Raw genomic sequence first — 5242 nt, forward strand, 5'->3', positions numbered from 1 at the left:
GTCCCAACTCGCGAAACCCTAGCAGAGTCTTTCTCGTCCTGCGAAACCCTACTTTGGCATTCGAAGGCATCCCCACTCCATGAAGAACCCTAGCGGTGTTTCACTCGTGAAGGCGTCCCAGTCACAAAGGCGCGACTTTCTCGACTCGCCATCATGAAGAACCCTGGCGACATCCTTCATAGGTATATATTTTGATTAATAGCAAGATTTTGGGATTTTGTTTATTCAACACAGAGCCATTTTTGTCTGGTTGGTCGTCGTGGAACCTAGACCTTGAACTGTTATTTTTTCCTCATGGAAAAAATGTGTTTTTAAGCTGAGCATTTCTCCCTGTTTTCTTCCTTGGATATCTTTGTCGGGGACTATTTGTTTTAGCATTGTCGTATTTCCATTTTGCCCTTTTATTGTAAATGTCGTCGTTGCCAACAGGAAAGCACACTATTAGTTATCATTGAGTATATAAGATCAAAATTAAATCTGATAGATCTATCGAACGATACAAAGTTTGTCTTGTTGCTAAATGTTATTCTTAGGAGTATAACATGGATTATGAGGAAACATTTGTTCCCTGATCTTATCCGAGGTGTCGAGGCAATGGATGCTGGGGGGACATGTCGCTCCCATTGACCGCTGGTGAACTTCGAGCTGGAGGATCCTGCAATCACAGCAGCGTCAGTGCCGAGCCAGGGAGGGGCTCCCCAGCAATAACCCTCCGATGCTCAAGTCAGTCTTCATCGATGTATAAGCAAAGAAGCGGAGAAGCAGAATAATAGTACAACTACAGTAGAAATTATGCATACCTCAGTTAAAGTTTGGTGCTCCTTATATAGGGCTATCGGGAGCGCATGTGAACACTTTTCGAGGCGTGCACTCTTCCCAAAGCTTTCCCTGAAAAGACATGTCGGGAAAGCGTCTCTAGCACCATACCTCAATGACCCGAGCATATCTCTGACATGACAGTGGAAGCTTCTATTGTACGATCCTCTGCCTAGCCATGCCGCCAACCATACCTTCTGTCGGTGGCGCGCATTCCCACAAAGATATCGGCTTATCCTCCTTTTGTCTGTTAGTGGGCCGAGCGGGGTGGCCACTCGGCCTGCCCTCAACTAAGTGAAGTGGTTGTTCGGCCAACATTCCACTGTCTGAGCTCCATTGTTGTATCGAGCTATATCTAAGTGACTACTCGGTTGCACTCCCGTTTCACCGGTTCTGAGGTTTGACTTAAGTCCGAGCGAGCTAGCCGCTCGGCATGTGCCTCGCTAGCACATGATTTTTTTAGAGTCGGAAACTTGGTATGCGACCGAGCTGTGGTAACGTCGGGTTGATATCAGCCTTGCTATCCTTCACCCCGGTCAGACAAGTGGATTGTCCGACCGGCCAGCGACACAGGGGCACTGACCGCCTAGACTTTGACTTCCACCGTGGCAACACCCCTCTGAGGGGTGGACCCTTTTCACCGGATTACTCCCGTTACAAAAATGATGATTGTTCGTACTCTGATTGTTGTTGCTTCTTTTTGTTGATGGAGAATATCTCAGATGGATGTAGAGAATACATTTCTAAATGGTGATCTTTATGAATAATTTTATATGACACCTTCTCCTGGTATTTCACATCAACCTGGTAAAGTTTGTAGGCTTCGTAAAGCGCTTTATGATCTCAAACAAGCATCTCGTTCTTAGTTTGAGAAGTTTTCTACAGTGATTATTTCGCTTGATTTTCATCTTAGTAATCATGATTCAGTATTATTTGTCAGATGTACGAGTGTAGGTCATATTCTTTTATCATTATATGTTGATGACATGATTATTACTAGTGATGATTCTGATAGAATTGCTTCCTTGAAGTTTGAGTTGACTTGTTATTTTGCTATGAAAGACTTGGGTTTACTACGCTACTTTCTAGGCATTAAGGTTGCTTATTTCTCAAAAGGTTATCTTTTATCCCAGTCAAAGTATATATCTAATCTATTTGAGCATACTCATCTTACTGATAATAGAGTCGTTAATACTCCTATTGAGACTAATGTTCAATATTCTCCATCAGATTGCTCACCTTTGGCAGATCTTAATTTGTATAAAATTATTGTTGGAAGCTTGGTTTATCTCACTATGACTCGTCCAGATATTACGTATGTTGTTTATGTGATTAGTTAATTTATCATTGCACCAACTACCATGCATTGGGCTACTATTCTTCATATTCTCAAGTATCTTTGAGGTACTCAATTTCAGAGTATTTTATTTCCTTCTACTTCATCTCTGGAGCTGCATGCGTACCCTAATGCTGATTGGACTAGTGATCCTAGGGATCGCAAATCTACCACTGACTTCTACGTTTTTCTTGGTAATTCTTTCATTTCTTCGAAAAGTAAGAAATACGATGTTATTTCTAGATCTTTCATAGAAATTGAGTATCGTGTCATGACCTCAACTACTTGTAAGATAGTTTGGTTGTGTTAGTTGCTCGCGGATATGAGTATCTCTCTTCATCAACCTACTTCGTTATATTGTGATAATCAAAGTGCTATTCAAATTACGTGCAATTTAGTTTTTTATGAGCAGATGAAACATATTGAAATTGATTGTCACATTGCTCATCATCATCTTCAGATTGATATCATTACATTACCTTTTGTTCCTTCATATCTATAGATTGTCGATATGTTTATCAAGATACATTCCGCTTCACGCTTTCATTTCTTAGCTGACAAACTCTCAATACTTCTAGCTGTAGCATTGTGAGTTTGAGTGAGAATGTTATATATATATATATATAGCTTTTAGGATAATTTGATATTTTCCTTTTTATATTTAGGGTTTCTTAACTTAACTATATAAGGATTTATATTCTATATTTCTGATTATGAATTTTGGAAGGGGAGTCTTGGCGTAACGATAAATTTGTTGTCATGTGACCAAAAGGTCACGGGTTCGAATCTTGGAAATAACCTCTTGCAAAAAGTAGAGTAAGGCTACGTACAATGGATCTTTCTCCGGGACCCCGCATGGTGAGAGCTTCGTGCACCGGGCTGTCTTTTTTTGAAGGGAAGCCTTGGCGCAATGGTAAAGTTGTTGCTTTACGACCAAAAGGTCACGGGTTCGAATCCTGGAAATAACCTCTTGTAAAAAGTAGAGTAAGACTGCGTAAAATGGATCCTTCCCCGGGACCTCATATAGCGGGCGCTTTGTGCACCGTGCTGCCTTTTTTTATTTCTGATTATAAATTTTAGATTCAATAATATGATTTTTTTTTTTCTTAATTTCTACAAAAGCAATGATAAAAAAGATGGAATCCATCCCTTTAGCAACTCCATAAAATCTGTTTGAAATTATGGTTAACTATTATAAGGGAAGATTTTTCATTCGGTTTTATTGAAAATTGACCTTTTGCTCATTATAGTGAATTTTGTCCTATAGTAACCAACTCAATTTTACATTAAGGCTTTAAAAAAAATCCATGTGAAGACTATTGAGATGGTTATTATTTATATCAAAGCACGTGCATTGTGACATATTTTTTTATTTGATGGAATAGATTAAAGTTTTACGGCCTTTTTGTCCGTCAAATAATTTTGACTTAAAACTGGATCAAATTGGGATTGCTACTTTCTCTCACACAGACCACACAAAAAAAAACACGCACGCACATCAGAAAACCATCAACCTGATGGTCTTCCTCATTATTCAATAACATTGGAAGAAACTAAATTAAAAGTCAAAGTAAGTCAACATGTGTAAGGATATTTCTATCTATTTTATCGAGATTCAATCACATCTAAGCACGTACTCAAGGTTTATTATAGGATGGAGTCATGGAGATATAACAATGAAGAGAGTATATACCTCCCAGCGCCCTCGTTAATATATCTCAGGATCAATATGGAGAAGATAAATCACGAATGGTTACTAGTCTTTGGAATAGTGACTAGCACATAAGGGAGACATTTACTTCAGCTTTGCCGAGATTTAAACCTCAGACCTTATGATGGTAACACCTCATGTGTTAGTCACTAGACACATCCGAGGGGACGTTTTATATGGAATACATGACCATCTAGCCTAAAGCATTTGAGAGATTATTAGTTATGATAGATAGTAGAATATATATATATATATATATATATATATATAAAAGACAATTGTAAAAACAAGTAGCTATCTTATTGTATGACCCCTAGTCATAAATGAGATAGGACATCAATTTCATATTACGACCAATACCTTACTATATTTCAACAGAGCAATGATGCATACAAGAAAAAAATATCAAGAAAATACTCAAAGATAGACATATAAATTCATAATCCACTATTTTACTTTTTATGTATCTATTATTATTAAGTATTTATTTGAGATTCTTTTCCTAAGTATATCATTTTTCATTTCTACAATATGAAAGCAATAAGCAGGGGTGAAACTAGAAATTTTTTTATAGGGGGGCTAAATCCACGTTGCGCAGGCCATCCGTCATTGCCGTCGCATGCGCAGGCGTGCTCCAACGTGTCATTTTGGGTGGAAAGAAGGATGAGGAGGGGACGGGAGGTGGAAGACCTGAAGCTCAGGTTGGCTCCATTTCTCCACCAACACCATCCACTTCATCACCTCCTGTATAAAAGTCCACCTGAGAAGAAGATTGAGGATTGCAAAATCAGCTCCCACAATTAGAAGCCACCATACTAGACGATTCCGACAAACTCGAGGAGGAGGAAGGGGGAGGGGGGGCTTTCCCTTGTCGATCCACCCCTGACAGTAAACGATCTCACACTTATAAACATGTTAATATTTAAACAAGCGCCTAGGTAAGATATTAGAGAATAAGCCATTAGATATCAACTAGTATCTATCTTACATTATATATTACAATTCTATAACACGCAAAACTTTGAAAACTAATCTATTCAACATAGATATATTTATTTTTCGATTTCAAAATTTTATTTAATTAAAAATAAAAAATTGCAAATTTTATTTTCTTTTAAGAATTAGGTTTTAGTTATGTATTTAGTTCTTTAAATATTCTTTAGTTTACTTATTTCAAAAAATATAAAGGCATTCCCCTATTCTTTTTATATAATTTTTCTATTCATTTTTTTTGAATATGGAGAATATTGATCTGCTTTAACAACTAAAAAGATTATATTAATATATCTTTTCAATTTTTTTCTATTAAGAAAAGGAAGTAAAATAAAAATGAGAGATTTTTTTTTTTTTTCACAATCGACACAGCTGAAATATCTGGA

The sequence above is a fragment of the Zingiber officinale genome, chromosome 4A (assembly GCF_018446385.1).
Source record: "Zingiber officinale cultivar Zhangliang chromosome 4A, Zo_v1.1, whole genome shotgun sequence".
Classification (NCBI taxonomy): Eukaryota; Viridiplantae; Streptophyta; class Magnoliopsida; order Zingiberales; family Zingiberaceae; genus Zingiber; species Zingiber officinale.